At 53.6% G+C, this 19,091-nt stretch overlaps 1 protein-coding gene across 1 annotated transcript in view; it reads left to right on the top strand.

The window, feature by feature from the left end:
• The first annotated feature begins 1,946 nt into the window (after nucleotides 1–1,946).
• The window catches only part of PRX (periaxin), a 32,088-nt gene continuing 14,943 nt past the window's right edge, over nucleotides 1,947–19,091 (top strand). The window contains exon 1 of the mRNA XM_079989219.1: nucleotides 1,947–2,088. The gene's annotated coding sequence lies outside the window, so the exon portion shown is untranslated. The remainder of the gene's footprint in view (nucleotides 2,089–19,091) is intronic.

The raw sequence follows: 19,091 nt of genomic DNA, 5'->3' as shown, positions 1-19,091 counted from the left end.
GTTTCTTCTTACAGTCAAGCAATGTCTACATTTCTAAATCAAATAAATAACTTGCCCAAACCTCTGGGACTGGACTGTTGTTCCACTGTGTGGCCCAGGAGTCTGGGTCTCAGGGAGGTCTAAAACTGCTGGACTTTGCAGGGGACAAAGAGGCCGGCGCTCGGACAGCTTCCTCTGGCTCACTGCCCTCCCATCCGAGCGGCCCGTCCAGGGGCAGACGGGACATGGGGGGCTTCCCTTTTGTCTGTGCCGGGTGTCCACTGAGTCCAACAATGCGGGGATGCTTTTCAGATGCTGCCCAAACTGCTGATGGTGGCCTTGCGCTAATCCTGCTGGCTGGCTCCCTTTGCATGCCTCGGTGTGTGTTGGGGGGGCTGGGCGGCATTTCACTGTGCTTGGCAGCTCTGCACGGCATTGCCCCCCGCCCCAGAGCTGTGGGTGCTTCCCTGTGGGACAAAGCTTGGGGATCTGGAGAGCAGGGCAGAGATGTGCGAGTGCTTTGCTCGGGTGTTTGGGGTCTCCTGGTCCCTAGCAGCCAGTTATGGTAAGGTGGAATTGCGGGGGGGGGGGGGGGGGAAGGTAGCAGACTTGGGAGAAGGGAAAGTGGGGGGCTGCTCCCCTGGAGTTGCCCCTGCCTGCTGCCCCTGAATGCCTCCTTCAGGCTGGGCTCAGAGGCAACAACTGGCCTGAAAGGAAGGCGAGGGGCTCTTTGTGTGTGTTGGGTGGGGTGGATTTTGGTGTCTCCTATATAATAATAATAATAATAATAATAATAATAATAATAGTTTATTCTTTATACTCCAGCCATCTGGCTGGGTTTCCCCAGCCACTCCTATTCAACTTACATGAAGGAGGTGTCTTGACCCACAAAGGAGCTGGGAGTTTTTGGAGCCTGCAAAGTGGCTGTTGTAGGAAATGTATATGGGGTGGGGCTGAAATAATAATAATTTATTTCATTTATTACCAGCTCTTCACCAGTAGCTCTCAGGGTGGGTTACAGCAGTTTAAAATTCAGAATTAAAAGCAGTTAAAACAGGTTATGCTGCATAAACTATTTCCAGCTCAGCTGGTTCTAGTAAGAACTGTAACTTACAAGACTTTCCATTTTTCCTTCTCCCTCCCGGTCCCTCTTTTCTTATCTGCTATAACAACTCTTCTGTGTCGATCACAGCTTTAACTTCCTTGTCAGGTGGGGGTGGGGGGAGGAAAATCTGCTGGAAACAACCCTCCTTCCTGGTCTCAGGAAAGGGTGATCCCAAGGGCAGGGCGCCTGACTGGCTCCTAGGAGGTCCCGAGTTCAGTTTCCGAAGGGCTGGCTGGAGAGGTCTCCTGGACAGCTGCTGCCAGTCAGTGATGGGTGTTATCTGGCATGGCATAAGGCACCTCCAGTCGCCATGCCAAATGGGGGAGCAACCCCCTGCTGCTCCCAGGGCTTGAGGAGGGGGTTTGGGGCATCCTGAAGGGCGAGGGGATGGGCTCCTGCTGCAGGGCTCGCTCTCCGGCAGAGCCCAGCCCCAAAGGGCTGTTGGAAGGGGGCGGGCTCTCTGCACATGCTCAGGCACCCCTCGGCCGCACGTGGAGACGGGCAAATGAGAGGGCGAAGCGGGGGAACCTTCCACGCTGAGAAGCCGCCCACTCGGGGGGAGGGGCGCCCCCTTCATATTTCTCCACGGTGGGTGGGGGCAAAGCGCCTTCAAAGAGCAACCGGGACCCGGCCCGTCGTTCCGTTTGCAGCCGCCCCCGTCCCGCCGCTGCCTCTGTCCTGCCTCTGGAGCCTCCGCTCCTGGCTGGCGCGTGGAGAGGGCGCCTCTGAGCGCGTGCAGAGCGCCGCGACGGCCCCTCCGCCTGGCCGCGCTCTCGGGGGCGGTGGCGGCGGCGGCGGCCCCTCCCCGGGCGGGGCCGGGACTGCCTTGACCCTCCTCCCGCCCGGCCGCGGCCCAGCTGGGCGCCCACGGGCTGGAGGGCCGGCCGGAGCCGCCCCCTTCCTGCTGCCCGGCAGCGCCCCGGCCCGCGCCCGCCCAGACCGGCCCAGGCGAGCGCAGCGCCGGAGCGGGAGCCGGAGCGGGAGCCGGAGCGGAGCCGGAGCGGGTAAGCAGCAGCAGCAGCAGCAGCAGCCGCCGCCGCGCCTTCGTTCTCGTGGGGAAGCCTCTCCGCCAAGCGGGCGCCCCGGAGCCCCCGCTTCCTCCAGGCTCAGCCCCGGCGCGGGATTCGAACCGGCAGCCCCAGGAGCCTGGCTGGACGTCCGGGGAGGCCGGGGTGGGGCTGCGATGGCGGGGCTGCTGTTCCTAACATCTCACCCCTCGGAAGCCACTCTCTTGGTGGGGCTATCCTGGGTGTTGCGCCTGCTCTGCCCCTTTCTAGCCTTCTCTTATTCCGCTCCCGCCTCTCTAAATCATCTCAAGCTGCAGGGACACTTTTCGTCCCCCCCCCCCAGGCCGGGACTTAGTACCCTCTGAGCAGGAGGTCTGTCACCTCTTGGGGGGTACCGCTCCGTGTCCTGTCCTCCCCCCCCCCACACGCTGGTCTTGCGCAGGATTGGTTTCAGGCAGTGCCTTTTTGTTTGCCCAGCGATCTGGGGGGGGGGGGGGAGGAAGGGTCTTCTCTAAAGCAGCAGTTGCTCTCCTTGGGCAAGAGGGCAGAGCCCCTCAAAGGCCCCCAGCAAGGACCGGTCAGAGATAGGGGCGCTGGCTTGGCCGGCCCGACTAGGAGGTACAGTAGTTTGGCTGGCTGGCTAGTACAGCCCAGAGAGGGTCCTTCCGGCAGTGGGGAGCTTGTCCTGTGATGGGGCAGGGAGTTGCTTGGCCTGGTCTGATCCTCCCCATAATTGGGGTGCTCTCTGCTCTCCCCTTGAAAGGATGGAGAGGGGTCTGGGTGTGCTTTCACCTCCATTTGAAGCCTGGCTCTTAGATTCCTACTGAAGCTCATTTAGTGTTGTTTTTTAAATAAAAACTCCTAAAAAGAAATCAGAGCAATTTACAACCATTGTACAGAAAACAATATAAACATGTTATAATCAGAGATCAGCTAGCTATTGTGGAAAACTGCTTTCCTGTTTGCCTGGTGAGATAGAACTGTTTTCAGTAGCATTACAAAATCCAAACGAAGGTGCCTTCTGAATCTCTAGTGGCAGAGTGTTCCACAGGATTGGGCTGAAAGGCTCAGTTTTTCATTGTTGTCAAATGCTCCTCACCAACTCAGGGAATAACCAATGGCGCTCCTGCAGATGATCTCAGTGATGGAGCCAGGATTGGTCCCTGAGCAATTTAGGCCTAAATTGTTCAGGGCATCGTAACTTAATAGAAGGACTTTGAACTTGGTTCAGTAGGAGATGGGGAGCCAGTGCAGCTGTTTTAACAATGTCCTTGCCCAGAAGCTCCCGTCAGCAATCTGGCTGCAGCATTCTGCACCAGGAGCTTCTGAACCAGTCCCCAGGGAATTGGCAATTCCTTGTAGCTGAGTAAGATTGTCTTCCATAAACACGGTTTTAACAATGAGTCCTTAAGTGACTGTGGAGGCCAGTTCTGGACCCACACGTCCTTCCACAGTGGGGACATTGGTTTCTGGGCGAGAGTTGATCACGGTGTGGATTTGCCAAGCGTGCCTTCCTCTTAGCACGTCTCTCCCTTGCTTCCTAAGTTCGAGTGTCTTCAAAGTCCGTGACACCTTTGATCAAGGCTGTTCTCCAACTGGAGCGCTTGCAGGCCAGTGTTTCCCAATTGTTGGTGTTTATACTACATTTTTAAAGATTCACCTTGAGACAGTCTTATAATAATAATAATAATAATAATAATAATAATAATAATAATAATAATAATTTATTTATATCCCGCCCTCTCCAGCCGAAGCCGTGCTCAGAGCGGCTAACAACAATAAAAGTAACACAACCTCTTTTGTTGACCGCCAGCATTATGCTTTCTATTTTTAAGTTTGGAATAGAGTAGTTGCTTTGGAAGACGATCATCAGGCATCCGCACAACATGACCAGTCCAACAAAGTTGATGTTGAAGAATCATTGCTTTGACACTGGTGATCTTTGCTTCTTCCAGTATACTGGTATTAGTTCACCTGTCTTCCCAAGTGATTTGTAGAATTTTTTGGAGACCCTGTTGATGGAATCTTTTGAGGAGTTGGAGATGGTGTTTAGAAGTGGTCCATGTTTCACAAGCATACAGTAAAATTGGTAGTACAATAGCTTTGTAAACAAGCATTTTGGTTTCCCTGCAAATGTCCCGGTCCTCTATCACTCTGCACTTCAATTGGGAGAAAGCTGCACTCGCAGAGCTCAGGTGATGCTGGATTTCAGAGAGGAGAGTACCCCCACGACACAGGTGCCAGGGGGCCAAGGACCCCTCACTCAGTGCTACTCTCTGGCTACGACCCTGGGGAGACAGACAGAAGTGCTGCCATATGGCCCCTCCAATACCCACCCCACTGAGCTGGTCTCCCTCTCCCTGCCCCTTTCGCAACACAGGTCCTCCATCAGGGTGACCGAAGCTGTTTCAGTACGGACCCATGGTTGTGGGTCCAGATGCCCTGGTCTCAAATGCAAACAGTTTGTTGGGGTGTGGAGGCTGTGTGAATTTGTGGCTATTTGAGGTTGCTGCTTCCTGCAGCCATCCAGGTGATTCTTTCCCAGGGAAATTTTGGAAGGAAAGGAGAGCAGGCAGCCCTTGCTCTAGTTTGGGACTTATCCTGAGCCAGACAGCTGCTCCATGCAACTCAGTATTGGCTACTCTGACTGGCAGCTGTTCCCTGAGATTTCGGGCAGGGTATGTTATCAGCCTTACTTGCACGCTCCACGGCTGAGCTACGACCCTTGCTGGGTGGGTGGGGTGGACTGGATGACCCTTTGAGTCACTTCCAACACCACCATTCTAAGATTCCCAGCGCATGCCTGTGCACCCTAGGAGACTGGGCTGGGTTTGGGCGGCTGCAGGCTCAGCCCCTCGGGGTTTAGCTAAGCCTTCCTGCTCAGCTTGTGGGGAAGCAGTCTTCCTTCTGGCTTGGCAGGCCTCCTGGGCCAATGGGGGGGGGGGAGTGAGTGGGACTGGCTGCCCAGAGATCTCTCCTCCTGCACGTTGCAGTGCCTGTGCCAACCCACAAATAAAGGGGTTGGGAAATGCCAGGATGGTCCCGGGCAGGGCAGGCCCCTGTCCCCATATGGAGGCCTTGCAGAAGAGGCCTGCTTTGGGGGGGGGGGTTGCATGTGGAGCAGGGAGTGCAGCCACCTTGGGGGTCACAGGAGTGGGGACTTCCCTGGCGGAGTCTGGCTTGGCTCACCTTTTCTTTTTTGCTAAACTTTAAAAAAATTCATTTTATGTAGTGGATATAAACAGAGAGAGCAGATGAAAATTAAATATGGAAAGTGAAGCTCTTTCCCACACCATCATAAGAAGGAGCCTTGGTCCATTCAGCCCACTGTTATCTACACTGGCTGGCAGCAACGTGCCAGGGTTTCAAACTCAGGTCTGACCTGGGGGGGGGGGAGCGCCTTCTGCATGGAAAGCAGGCCCCCCCCCAGCTCTGTGACCCTTCCCCAAATCGCTGCTGTTTTCTGCTCTGCTTTGCTTCATCTGGAGTTCCTCTCTGTCTTTCTAAGTCTGTGCTTTGGGATTTTCTTGGAAACCAGGAGCTGCAGAGCATTTCCCCTGCATACAGCACAGAAGGAGAGCTCCCTTCCCAGCCCTGGTCTCCTCCTTCCCCGGCCCCCCCAGCATTAAATTTAGCATCCTGGCAGTGAGTTGATGGGACAACAAAGGAGAAGGAGCTCCGTGTATGTGCCCTTGTCTGACCTCAGCGCAGAGTTAACTGTGGAACTCCCTCCTGCAGGAGGCTGGGTGGCCATCAACCTGGATGGCTTTAAAAAAGGACGGGACAAATTCATGGAGGAGGAGGAGGAGGAGGAGGAGGAAGATGAGGGGGCTGTTGCCAAGCCAGGAAGGCCATGTTGTCCCTCCACAGTGGGAGACAGCAATGCTTCTGAAGACCATGCGCTGGAAACCACAGAGGGGAGAGTTGTTTTGGGGCTCAGGTCCTGCCTGCTGATTTCCCATGATGGGCAACCGGTCAGGCTCTGTGAGAAGAAGATGCTGGGCTAGATGGCCTCCCTTGGGCCTGATCCAGCAGCCAGGTTTTTCCTCTGTACTTAGGGAGCCTGCAGCTCCAGAAGCAGCCTAGCTAGATTCCTGGGTTCTTGGGGGTATTTGGCTGTTGTGTGAACAAGATGCAGAACTAGATGAGACCCCTTGGGCCTGATCTTTCTTATGTTCTTTGTATGCAAAGCAGAGAGAAAAATGGCAGAAAAGCCTAAGGAATGGCTGGCAGGCGGGACCCCCCCCCTTCCCCTTCTCCTTGTCCCTGGGCCAGACCAGTCAAGGGAGCCAGCAAGGCCACGTGAGGGAGAGACGACTAAGGCCTTCAGGTGACCAAGGTCTCTCCTAAGATGCGACAATTCATAGAATCATGGAAGTGCAGAGTTGGAAGTGCAGAGTCCAGTCCCTTGCAATGCAGGAATCTCAGCTCAAGCATCCTTGGCAGATGGCCAGTGAGAGGCCTTTGCTTCTTGTGTGTTGTGTCTGTGTGTTGTGGCCAAGGTGCGGGAGGCTTTCTCTTTTAGTCTTTTAGCTCTTCTTGCCAGTAAAGTCTGCCTTCCACGCACATCCCAGGGCAGCGCAGTCCCCCACCTGCTCCCTGTGTGTGGTTGGGGCAGTGTGTAAGTTGGTGGGCAGACAAGGGCCCTATGGAGCTCTGACACCTGGAAGGCAATGGACGGGACAGGAAAGTTTGACCTCACCCACAAAGGTGCACTCCATTATCTCCTGAGACAGACAGATGCCAACCAAACTTCTTCACATAATGCATGGCTGACCTGCGGAACTGCCTGCAACAAGAGCCACAGGAGGATTTTTTTTTTTAAAAAAAAAGGTGTTAGACAAAGCCACATAGGAGGAGAGGTCCGTCAGTGGCTCGTGGTCATGATGGCCGCGTGGAACCTCCAGTTCCAAAGGCAGCCTACCCTCGAATGCCAGCTGCAGTGAATGGATGGGGCTTTGGCCCTCCTAGCTGGACAGCTTTTCTGAAAGCATGTCTGGCCTGGGTGGATCCACCTGGCCAGTAGGTTTCCATTTTCTGAGGTCTTTCTGAGGCACAATTCCTCCTAAGCCAGCTTCCTGTTTCTGATGGAAGCAAACTCTCCCTGCCAACGGGACGTTTGGGTTTGAGCAGGATTTCCTGGGGTGTGAGCTGCTGTTTCCCCCTCTCCCCAAATTGCCTTGGAGGGGGGCAGAGGACGGGGAGTGTCCTCCTCTTCCTGCCCTCTGTCCAGACCTGGGTTCAACCTCGCTGACCTGCACAGTTGTCTCTCCTCCACACTGGGACAGCAGAGCACAGCTTCTCCTCCAAGTCAAGTCTGCTGCTGCCATGGTGGGGAGGCCTTTGCTAGACTGCCTTTGGGCCTGGAGGCTCCACAAGAGCATAAGAAGTTCCTCCTAGATCAGGCCGGGGAGGGGGCATTAATCCAGCATCCTGTTCTCACAGTGGCTCATGGGAGGCCTGTTATGAGGAGATCACAAGCAGGATCCGAGCCCAAGAGCAATTCTCCCTTCCTGTGGTTTCCAGCAGCTCCTCCACTCCACCTGGTGAGCCAGGCTGCCAAAAGTAATGTGAATTTTGGGGTCACCCCTGCTACTGCTTTATTAAGCTACTTTTCTCCTTTAAAACCCCACATTCCTACAGTGCGCTCAAGAGAGCCTATGAGGTCCTCCCAGCCAACCCCATTCTTATCTTCACAACAGCCCTTTGAGGTTTCATTTGTAGCCTAAAGCAGCAGGAGGGTTAGAAGGTGGATCTGATAGATCTCTGGGTGGCTTGCAGAAGGAGCTCTGTCTCTTCACTGTGGAACAGCAGCAGTAACAAAATGAGACACACACACACACAGAGAGATTATATGGCTGAGATGAAGGTTTTTGGGTTTGCTGGGATTTTTGCGTGCCAGGACTGTAGGCTCCCGGACTCAGAATTCTAAAGGTGCACCTTTTGTGCCAGGTTAGTGGATCCCCAAAGCCCAAATTGTGCCTGCTGCCCAGTCTGAAGAGCCTGAAGATGGACCACCCTCGAGCCTGGCCCCCAGGACGGCTGTGTGGGTGCTGCTAAGGCATTCGACGCTGTAAATCGTAATACCCTGTGGACTGTCCTTCTGAAAACTGGTGGCCCAGATAAATTTGTGAACATCCTTCAGCTCCTCCGTGATCATAGAATCATAGAATCATAGAGTTGGAAGAGACCACAAGGGCCTCTGCTTAAAGACCTCCAAAGAAGGAGACTCCACCACACTCCTGGGCAGCAAATTCCACTGTCGAACAGCTCTTACTGTCAGGAAGTTCTTCCTAATGTTTAGGTGGAATCTTCTTTCTTGTGGTTTGGAACCACTGCTCCGTGTCCGCTTCTCTGGAGCAGCAGAAAACAACCTTTCTCCCTCCTCTATGTGACATCCTTTTATATATTTGAACATGGCTATCATATCACCCCTTAACCTCCTCTTCTCCAGGCTAAACATGCCCAGCTCCCTTAGCCGTTCCTCATAAGGCATCGTTTCCAGGCCTTTGACCATTTTAGTTGGCCTCCTCTGGACTCGTTCCAGTTTGTCAGTGTCCTTCTTGAACTGTGGTGCCCAGAACTGGACACAATACTCCAGGTGAGGTCTGACCAGAGCGGAATACAGTGGCACTATTACTTCCCTTGATCTAATAATATGATAATATGACAGCAAATATGTGATAATATGATAATATCAAATAATATGTGATAATATGACAGCAAAAATTGCAGATAACAATGGCTCTCAAAGTGAACCATTCACTGTGGGATCAGGTGTGAAACAGGGATGTATTATTGGCCCAAGCCTATTTATTATTTTCATTGCCATGATCCTACACATTGTTCAAGGGAAACTCCCCACCGGGGTAGAAATCGTATATTGAACAGATGGAAAGCTCTTCAATCGGAGCAGGCTGAAAGCAAAGAGTAAGGTTACCATAACTTCCGTCATAGAGCTTCAGTATGCTGGTGACAACGTAGTGTGCGCACACTCAGAGGATGACATCCAAACCATCCTAAATATCGTCACAGAAGCTTATGAAAAGCTTAGGTCTATTGCTCAACACCCCCAAAACCAAAGTGCTGCACCAACAAGTACAAAATAACCCCTCTGCAGTGCCACAAATCTAATTCAGTTCTGTAAGACTGGAAAGTGTTGATCACTTCTCCTACCTGGGCAATTATCTTTCCACAAGGGCCAACATTGATGCCAAAATCCAGCATCACCTGAGCTCTGGGAGTTTGGCTTCCTCCCACCTGAAGTGCAGAGTGTTTGACGACCGGGACATTCACAGGGAAATAAAAATGCTTGTTTACAAAGCTATTGTACTACCAACCTCACTGTATGCTTGTGAAACATGGGCCACTTTTAAACCCCGTCTCCAACTTCTCAAAAGATTCCATCAACAGGGTCTCCAAAAATTCTACACATCACTTGGGAAGACAGGTGAACTAATACCAGTGTACTGGAAGAAGCAAAGATCACCAGTGTCAAAGCAATGATTCTTCAACATTTGTTGGACTGGTCATGTTGTGCGGATGCCTGATGATCGTCTTCCAAAGCAACTACTCTATTCCAAACTTTAAAATGGAAAGCGTAATGCTGGTGGTCAACAAAAGAGGTTTAAAGACTCTCTCAAGGCAAATCTAAAAAAGAAGAAGTATAAACACCAACAACTGAGAAACACTGGTGCCTGCGAGCGCTCCAGTTGGAGAACAGCCTTGACCAAAGGTGTCATGGGTTTTGAAGACACTCGAACTCAGGACGCAAGGGAGAAATGTGCTATGAGGAAGGCATGCTTGGCAAATCACACCGTGTTCAACTCCTGCCTGGAAACCAGTGTCCACCATGGAAGGACATGTGGATCCAGAATTGGCCTCCACAGTCACGGACTCACTGTTAAGGCCGTGTTCATGGAAGACAATCTTACTCGATTACGAGGGATCGCCAAAGAAGAAGAGGCTTCTGGGTGGGGTCAGGCGGGTCAAGGTGGGATGCTGCCTGCACAAGTGCCACCTTCTTTTTGTTTCTGACTTCCTGCGTTCCTGGCAAGACCTCAGCGGAGCCCTGACTCAAAGGAAACCCAGTTCATTTCCTCAGCTAGCAGGACAGGAAGCCTGGAGCAAACCCGCCCCCCTTGGCCTTCAGACCTTCTCAGTGCCCCTGTGTGCCTTGGGGGGCATCTGGCTGTGCCCAGGGGGAGGGGAAGTGAGGACTTTGGCCCTAATGGTTAGAGTGGTGGGCTCTGGCTGGCAAGATCAGAGTTCAAATCTTTCCTCAGCCATTCACCTCACCCTTTAGGCCCATTTCTCTCCCTTTCTCCCTAGCCTACCTCATTGGGGGGTTGTGAGGATAAAGTGGGGGTAATTGGCAGCTGCCCTGAGCTCATAAGGAACACCTGGATGAGGCCAGTGGTTCATCCAGTCCATCTTCCTGTTCTCACAGTGGCCAAACACTAAGAACCGGGGAATCTAAATAGACTGCCTCTGGAGCTGGAGGTTCCATAAGAGCACAAGAAGAGCCCGGCGGCTGGATCAGGCGCAAGGGGGGCAAAATTAGCCCAGCACCGTGCTCCCAGTGGCTAACCAGATTCCCCAAGGGGAAGCCCACATTTAGCCCTCTGCCTCCACCATGGTGGTCCAGCAACGGGTGAGGCTGCAGGGCAGATGAAAAGCCAGCCGTTCCTCCGACTGCCCTTCAGCCAAGAGCTCTGGCTCAGAGGCTGACAGTGTTGCTGCTGCAGCAGCAGAAAATTCCCCCTGGCAGGGAGACTTCTGATTTGATGCTTAGGGCACGTTGCCTGTGACTCCAGATCTCCTTTCTGGGGCGTGGCGTCAAACAGCTGCACCACATCTGCTAAAAAGAGAGGTTTGGGGGCTCCACCCTTCCTGAAAGCCATGGCCGACCTGGGATGTGGGTGTCCTTTTGGCTGGCAGTGGGACTGGAGGGAAGGCGCTCTGCGCACATGCTCAGAGGCACACTTGACATTGCATTTCCCAGGCCCAAAACCTTAACAAGCAGCTCTGGGGTATCTGTGTCACAGCCGTAAGGGTGGCCCCAAAGGAGGCTACCCGGCCCCCTGAGAGGGAGAGCTGCTAGAGCCAGAGGAGGGACAGTCTCAGGTCTTGGCTGTTTCAGCCCTCCCCCCCAACCTGGGGGCGGAGGAGAGAGCAAGAGCACTGGCCATCGTTTTCCTTCCTGCGTTGTTGGCCAGAGACCATTGCGGGCTGGGACAGGCCGTCTGTCTGTCTGTCTGTCTAGCAGCCATGGTGATGATGATGATAGCTTTCTCTCACCAGAGCTCCTTCCTGCCCCTGAGCTCAGCAGGATGCGGCCCACGTGGGCCAGGGGCCGGCCTCGTTCCAAGCAGAGCTGCTCCCAATTAAAGGCTGCTACCAGAAGAGCAAGCGGCTCTTTCCTGCCTTAATTGGATCAGGAGCTCTGGAGCCAAAGGGACGGTGACTGTGGCGGCCTTGTTTTCCCCCTCGCTGACTCTCCTGGCCTCGTTTGCTGTTTGGGCAACCGCTCAGCTCTGGACGGGAGCTGCAGAGAGGCGTTGCTTCCTGTCAGGGGAGCTGCTTGTTCCTCTGGGAGGTCCACACGGACCCCCAAGCACCCCGAGGTCCATAAGAACAGAAGAAGTCACGGTGGACCTTGGAGTCTCAAATTTCAACAGTCTCCTGTGCAGCAACAAAATTTGGTGCTCCCTGCCCACCTTTTGCTCTCCATCCTAAATAATAGTTGCAGTACCCCCATGACTCTGTGCCCCCTAAATCCACCTCTATAAGAAAAGCCTGGCTGCTGGATCAGGCCCTGCGGGGAACCTGCAAGCAGGATCCAAGTGCAGGCAGGTTCTAAGCATGCTCTTCTGATCTTATTACGGGGGGGGGGAGCAGATCCAGCAAGCTGTCCTTCTCATGAGAGCCGCATGCTGGGCTGCAGGATTAAGAGAAGAGGGCTATTGATGACTCCTAGCCAGGATGGTCAGAGGCAGCAATGCTTCTGAATCTCACCTGCTGGAAACCTCTTTTGCTTGAAACCCTTTGAGGCATCTGGTTGGCCCCTGTGAGAACAGGACGCTTGGCCTGATCCAGCAGGTTCTTCTGATGTTCTTTTGTAACCTTGGAAGAGATCCCAAAGGGTCGGGGAGCCCAGAGGCAGCTGAAGGAGCAGCAGCAGCAGCAATGGGGATCATCCAGCAGGGCAGGTTGAGGGGACGAGGGAAGGGGTTGAGAAAAGGGGTGCTGAGACAAGAAGGGGCTAACGGGGAGTGTAAGTGGCCCCTTCTCCTTCGCAAGGATCTGAGGGCTGGGTGGGAGGTTCAGGGGAGGTTCTGCTGATTTTTTCACTTGCCATCTTCTTTGGCAATGTGCATGTTGCAGTAGCACTGCTGTTACTGGCTTGACTGGGAAACCTGAAAGAAAAACTGTGCAATTTAGAAAGGGGTATTCTCTCCTCTCTCTCTCTCTCTCTCTCTCTCTCTCTCTCTCTCTCTCTCTCTCTCTCTCTCACACACACACACACACACACACACAAACACACCCTTCGAGCCCGCCTTCTTAGCCCTTGGCCTGATCCAGGAGGCTGTTCTTATTTCCTTATGTTCCTGAACTCTTTAGATCGTACTTTTCAGGCACGAATAACTCCTAGGCAGAAACACTCTCTTGCTTTGGCCTTGGAAGCGGCCTTGAACTTCCATGGCTTGGCCTGCAGAGTCCTGGGAATTGTAGTTTCCATGAGGGTGGGGCTTCTGAGTAGTTCAGCCCCCACGCCCCTTTGTGGCATTTGCAGGGTGCCTGGTTGAGGTCCGGCTGCTGAAGCAGGATTTGCTGCAGGAAATCCTTTGGTGGAGATGTTATCTGCCTTCCGCCCCCAACGCTGACCCACGGGAGGGGCTTCAGAGGGGCTTTCCAGGAATACAGCCTTGGAATGGTGCCTGAAAGTGCGTCACTTGCAGCCAAGGAGCAAAACTACGTTTTGCCTCCTCCTATCAGACCCTTTTCTCAGGGATTACTGACAGCCTCAGGTTTCAGGTGGGATCTGTGTTTCCCTGCCCCAAAGTCAGGGCGACCAGAGTGACACACTTGCCTTACAAAATAGAGGGGCACCTGCTCTCCCCCAGGAAGGAGGGGCTTTGCCTGGAGCTGGTGAAAATGGGGCATCCAGACCAGGGCCCCAAATTCTCATCCAGGCCCAGAATTGGAAGCCGGATGCTGGACAGTTTCAGGAGAGAGAAAAGAAAGTCCTTCTTCACACAGTGCCTAGTGGAGACAGTGGTGGCCCCAACTTGGATGGCTTTAAAAGAGGATGGAGCTCTCAAGGGCTGCTAGACACAAGGCTCTGCTCTGCCCCCACAGCTGGAGGAGGCAATGCTGCTGAATTTCAGTTGCTGGGAACCGTGTTTGTCAGAGCTGCCTCTAGGTCCCAGCTCACAGAGGACCAACGCCAGGCTGTCGTTATGTACAAAAGTCTTTATTGAGGTTTAGTTTCCATTTCAAAGCCGCAGCGCGCAGCTCTACGTCTTAAATCCTAGACCGGCGAAGTCCCGTCTGAGTCTCCGCCCCTTCCACACCAGTTTAAGACTCTCGCCTTGCTCCACCTCTTCCTGAGTTCCTTTCTCCTCTGGGCCCTCCTGCCCGCTGGGGTTTCATCCTTTCTGGACTCTTCTGACGCTGACCCCCCTGATTCTTCCCCCTCCTTCCGGCGGGCTTTAGGACCTGGTTCCCTATCCGGGCTACCTGCTGTGCCGCTCGCCTGTACATTTGAACTTGGCGCGCGCGCCCAGCCGGCAACCTTCCTCTTGACCGTTCCCTCGCTCTCCGATGGAGGCGTGGCCAACCCTGACTCATCTTCTCTCGCTGGTGGTGAATATGTTGGCTCTGATACCTGGGACTCCTCCCCCCCACTACGCTCTGGTGGGGAAGCTGGTCCTGATTTCCAACTGCTGCTCTGGGAGTCCCCGCTGGCCCCTTGCTTCTGGGGTGTCCCCCTTGGGTCCCCCCTTGCCCTGGCCATAGGCGCCCCCTTCTGAGAATCTTCCGATTCGCTGGAGAGGCTCATGGAATCTCTCAGGCTGCTGTCATCTTCTCCTACGCTGCCCTCGGATTGCTCCCCCTCGCTCTCCATCTCCTCCCCTCCCTGCGCTCCCGCTGAGTCCCTGACAGTGTTTGAAATTAGCCAGAGGCCAGGTGCAATTTTCACCCGGCTATCAGCCACTTGTGACCAAGTGAAGATGCCTGGGCGCTGTCAGGATGGCACCTGACATCATCACCATCTGGGGATCATTGGATCTGGATTGTTTTCACCCACTAATACCCCCTCCTGCAAAATGCTATCCGTTATATTTTATCTGCACAATCAGAATGAATTTTGGGCACCAGAATGCTTTTTCTGTGCAGCCTGAGCAGGAGCATTGAACGACGTAATAGTGAATTGTTGTTGCTTGCCTTCTCCCATTGCCCTGCTCACAGTTGGGAAGAATATTCTGTGAATGGTCTGTGTCCTCATTAAGAAAAAGGAATCGGCCAATATATATGCAGACTACCCCTGGATCAAGGGACTTTTCTTCTTTGAAGTTCTCAGCTCAAGGTTGTTGTCAGAGCATTTGAACTAGCCGGATGTTTAACTGAGAATCACTCACTCCATCATTTCAAAACAAAGACTTTAGAGCTGACTTGTCCCCAAATGGCAACTAGACATTCGATTTTGGCGACTGCAGCCTTGGTCCATGAAGCCATTGGGCACCTAGCTCGTATATCTGAGTTTCTGACATTCTCTGGGAACTGCAGGAGGGGAGAGTTGCGCGGATCCTGCTTGTGCATTTCCAAGAGGCATCTGACTGCCCCCCCCCCCCCCGAGAACAGGATGCTGGACTTGGTGGGCGACTGGCCTGATCCAGCAGGCTCTTCTTTGGTTCTTGTGACAGCTGAGGTTGGGGCCAGGGGTTGCCTCTGGTTTACCTCTTGCTCCAGCAGTTTTTCTGCTGCTAGATTAGGAAATTGGGCATTGCTGGTTCCCAAGGTGAAGGGGCCTCTGCTCCCCCACTTCACCATGGTTTGGCTGTAGCTCCTCCTCCTGACTGAGGCTCTTCCTTCCACCTGTGTCCAGAATCATAGAATCATAGAATCATAGAGTTGGAAGAGACAACAAGGGCCATCGAGTCCAACCCCCTGCCAAGCAGGAAACATCATCAGAGCACTCCTGACATATGGTTGTCAAGCCTCTGCTTAAAGACCTCCAAAGAAGGAGACTCCACCACACTCCTTGGCAGCAAATCCCACTGTCGAATAGCTCTTACTGTCAGGAAGTTCTTCCTAATGTTTAGGTGGAATCTTCTTTCTTGTAGTTTGGAGCCATTGCTCCGTGTCCGCTTCTCTGGAGCAGCAGAAAACAACCTTTCTCCCTCCTCTATGTGACATCCTTTTATATATTTGAACATGGCTATCATATCACCCCTTAATCTCCTCTTCTCCAGGCTAAACATGCCCAGCTCCCTTAGCCATTCCTCATAAGGCATCGTTTCCAGGCCTTTGACCATTTTGGTTGCCCTCCTCTGGAGTCCTTCTCCTGGCCTGCCCCTTGGTCCGGAGAAGGAAAGGGCAGACATTCTTCAACCTGTGGCTGCCCAGGCACTTTCAGGGCATGTGCTCAGTTTAGAAAGGGATGACAGGGGGAGAATGGGGGAGAGTCACATGGGATGCCCATGAGCCAGCGTAGGGGCAGACAGCCCTTTGGCCTTGTTTGTTTCTTTGTTGCACTTAGATCCCACCTTTTCCTCCACGGAGCTCCAGGCGGCCTGGACAGAGTTCCTCCCCTTCTCACTGTATCCCCGCTGCAACCCTGCAATGTAGGCTATGCTGAGGGGGCAGTGATTGGCCCCAAGGTCACACACAGGGAACTTCATGGCCATGGGGGCTGGGATTTCTTCCAGCCTGCTCTCTTCCGGGTCCTAGTCCAATGCTCTAACCACTACGCCACGCTTGTGATGGAGGGGCAAAGTGGTGCCTATGCTGAGGGTGGTCCTGCCCCATTTGCCCCTTCTGGATGATTGCCTTCTCCCTGCAGTGAGGGCTGCGCTGTTCCCTGACCTAGGGGCCCTTGGGGGTCCCTTCCTTCCTCCACCCCCGCCACCCCCCATTCTCTGTGCAACTCTGCTTACTGCCATATAACTGCTGGAAGGGACCCCCAAGGGCCCTGCAATGTAGGAGCCATGGCTAAAAAACTCTGACCGATGGCCTTCCAACCTCTGCTTCAAAACCTCCAGGGAAGGAGAGTCCACCACCGGCCAACAGTCCATTCAATGGTCAAGTGGATCTTGCTGGTTTTGCCTTTTGCGTTCTCTCTCCCCCCACCCCCCGCACCTGCTCCCATATTCTTCCTTCTGTTTCTGAAATGTGCTGAATAACAGAGTGAGGAAGTGCATTCCAAGAAGGAGCTTCTCTCTGTCCTGGGGAGGGGGAGGGGGGCCAGAGGCAGGGGGGTTTCCTTCCCTGTGTGGATGGCAGAAGCACCCCCTCCTCAGGGAGGGGCTGGCTCCTGCCTCTGCTTGGCCTCCTGCTAACTCTTTGAGCCTTCGCTGACACCTCTGGGACCTTAGGGTGAAGGGGGGGGTAATAAATTAACACAGCTATTCCAGGGGGTGGAATGTCTCCCCTATGAGAAATGGAGGCAGCATTTGCGCCTTTTTAATTTAGAGAAAAGTCAAGTCAGAGGTGGCATGATAGCAGTTTACAAAATTATGCCTGGCATGGAGAAAGTGGAGATTTTTCTCCCTCTGTCAAACTCTCCCCCAGAAGGCAGTGATCGCCTCCAACCTGGAAGGCCTTAAAAGAGGATTGGACAAATTCCTTGAGGAATAGAATTGTAGAATTGGAAGGGGCCCCAAAGTTCCTCTAGTCCAACCGCCTCTTGCAATGCAGGAATCTCAACTCAAGCATCCCTGAGAGGTGGCCATGCAACCTCTGCTAAGAAACCTCCAAGGTTGTCAGGAGAGGACTATCACTGGCTCTGCTCTGACCTCCACAGCCAGAGGCAGCAATGCTCCTGAATTCCATTTGCTGCAAACCGCAAGAGGGGAGAGTGGTTCTCTCACTCAGATCCTGCTTGGAGATTTCCCACAGGCAACTGCTCAGCCACTGTTAGAATAGGATGCTCAACTAGACGGGCCATTAGCCTGATCCAGCAGGCTCTGCTTCTGTGGACGAAGGGCGGCCTTTAAATGGAATAAATATAATGTCCCTCTGTCCCACACCTTGGCCCCAAAGTACAAGCCAGCCTGCTCAGGTGTTTTTGGAGGTGGGGATGGGGCAAAGGGTAAAGGCCCAGAGTGTGAGAAACTTTGCTCTGGTTTCAGGTTCACAGAAAGAGCTTGGCTCTAGTTGCTGGTTCCTGTGCTCCTCTGCCAGCATTGGGGAGTTAAGTGATGTGCTTGCATGTGTGAAGCTGGCCAGGGAGGGGGGCTCAAGGACTTGGGGGGAAGAGACAGAAGGAATGGCAGAGAGCTTGACTCAAGCTTTGCACATAAGGAAGGAAGGAAGGAAGGAAGGAAGGCAGTGCCATTGAGAAGTAGCCTCAAGTGGGGTTTGAAAGAGTTGTGTGAATGGGCTTCCCTCACTTTGGCTTTGAGGTGGGCCTTCTGGAATGCCTCAGTCATTTGCAGGAAACCTTTTCTGCATTCCTGCAGGGGACCTTCAGAGTCATCTAGTCTGACCCTGCAGGCTGGCTCAGGCTCCAGAGCAGGGAGGAGAGCTCTCTGGGACACTGGGGCCTGTCTCCTGGCTGCTTTGCAGCATTCCTGGCCCAGGCCTGGCCTGCCTCTCTCTCCCCACTGCCCCTCGCTGGCCACAACTCTGGCTTTGCTGATCCTACAGAATGCCTGGCATTCTCCCACGCTCTGCCACGATGCACGGCTGGTGACGCTGCAGCGAGGGAGGTGGGAGAGAGAGAGAGAGAGAGAGACCTGAACAGGCCCCTCTTTGTCTTGGGCTCGGAGTGGGAGCAGATCTCTCTCCACTGAGTTGCATTCAGAGGTTGGAGGGAGCAGAGCAGGAAAGGAGGGGGCCCCAGGGGGCCCCCGGCAGAACACCTGCTGCTTGCACCTGAACAGTTCTGGTCAGCTCACCTCAAAGGGGATATTGTGGAGTTGGAAGAGGTTTAGAAAAGGGCCACCAAAGCAATCAAGGAAGTGGGAAGAAGTGAAAGAAGCATCAGAACAGAAGAAGAGCCTGCTGGATCAGGCCAGTGGCCCATCTAGTCCAGCAGCCTGTTCTCACAGTGGCCAACTAGGTTTGTGTGGAAACCAGCAAGCGGAGTCTGAGCCCCAGAGCAGCCCTCTCCCCTTCTGAAATTTCCATCCTGGGTGGCGCTGTGGTCTCATCCACTGAGCCTCTTGGGCTTGCTGATCGGAAGGTCAGTGGTTTGAATCCCCACGATGAGGTGAGCTCCTGTTGCTCTGTCCCAGCTCCTGTCAACCTAGCAGTTCGAAAGCACACCAGTGCAAGTAGATCAATAGGTACCGCTGCAGTGGGAAGGTAAACGTCGTTTCCGTGCACTCTGGTTTCTGTCAGGGTGTCCTGTTGTGCCAGAAGCGGTTTAGTCATGTTGGCTACATGACTCGGAAAGCCTCTGTGGACAAACGCCAGCTCCCTCGGCCTGAAAGCGAGATGAGCGCCGCAACCCCATAGTTTCCTTTGTCTGGACTTAACCGTCCAGGGGTCCTTTACCTTTTTACCTTTACCTCCATAGACTTTTCCTCCATGAATTTGTTTAATTCTCTTTGAAAGCCACCCAAATTCTTATCTTATGCTTACGAGTCCCACTTCTTCAACCAGAAGCACACATTGTGGGGTGTGAATCCAGAGCACCCCCCCCCCCCCGTTTAATACGCTGGCTGTGAGTGTGAGGACCTGCCTGGGGACTTACTCACACTAACAATTCTTTGAACTTTCCAGGCCTAGGTCTGCCCTTTAAATCTCCATGTTTGAATGTTCTTGTTCGT

Source organism: Podarcis cretensis (genome assembly GCF_951804945.1).
Source record: "Podarcis cretensis genome assembly, chromosome: 8".
Taxonomy (NCBI): domain Eukaryota; kingdom Metazoa; phylum Chordata; class Lepidosauria; order Squamata; family Lacertidae; genus Podarcis; species Podarcis cretensis.
Note: the sequence above shows the minus strand (reverse complement) of the source record. Positions and strands in the feature narration are given on the sequence as shown.